Genomic DNA, 1,122 nt, shown 5'->3' on the forward strand with positions numbered 1-1,122 from the left:
TGAGTCTGGGGGATTTCCCCTGCCATTGTCCCCAGGGCAGCACACTCCCACAGCCGGGGGCACAGGGAGAGTCAGGAACTGGCTTTTCCTCTCCCTGCACGTCACCTTCACTGGAAAGTGAATCTGCCCAGGGATGCTGCAGTAAGTGTGTGTGGGCAGGTTCGAGATCTGGGAATCTCTCCCCAATTATTTCTCCCACTGCCCCTGTCAATCTCTCTCTCCCTTTTCTCCTTGTGTTTCCCATCTCCTGTCCCACCCCCTCTGGCGGACAGACATATTCCTGGGTGTTTGCTCTCCTATGGCTGGATCAGCTCCTCCAATTGCTGAGGGCAGGAGAGCTGTGGGGTGTGGAGGGGCTATTTGTGCAGAGTCACTTTCATGCCCTTCCCCAGCACGTTCCCTGAGGTCTCTATCAATCACCTGGAGTCTCTGGCTCAGATGTTGGGGTGGGCAGAGCCCAGGGCTGGCCCATGGAGCTAATTACAGCTGGAGAAAGTCCTCACCTTGCCTGGGCACAGGAGAAGCTTCGCTCCAAGTTACTCCCAAGCCCAGACCCCACCAGGGGAGCAGCAGCTGCTCAGTCTTGGCTCCCAGATCACAACACAGGCAAGTTCCTCCAGTTTTGAAAATGGGGAGAGAAGCAAAGTCTGTGGTGATTTCCTATCAGTAATTGATAAATGGAGAGAAAGTTCTCAGCAGCCCCTGCCAGCCATTCTCACGGGGTGGGGGGGAGCCCTGGGCGACGCTTCTTTAACAGCACAATGGATGGCATGAAGGAGCCAAATTTTGTAAGAAATGTCCATGTCCAGTGACTGGCAGACAATGGCCAATAGGGACCCACCCCACAGACGACTCCATCTCAGCACTGGGCAAAGCAACCCCTCATGGACAGCATTCATCATGGGGGTTTGGGATCCTGCTGCTGAACGTGGTGAGGGGAAGTGAGGGGCTAATACAGCAGCGTGGAGATTCTCAGCCACTCTGGGGACCGCCTGGGCAGCAAGGAGCCAGGCACAGACTGAGCCCTCGTCCTGTGCCCCCTGAGGAACAGAAAAGGGTCCAGCCAACTGTCCTGTGGGCAGCTGGGAGACACCGTTCCCCCAAACATTGGGAGGCCTCTGG

The sequence above is a fragment of the Mauremys mutica genome, chromosome 22 (assembly GCF_020497125.1).
Source record: "Mauremys mutica isolate MM-2020 ecotype Southern chromosome 22, ASM2049712v1, whole genome shotgun sequence".
NCBI lineage: Eukaryota > Metazoa > Chordata > Testudines > Geoemydidae > Mauremys > Mauremys mutica.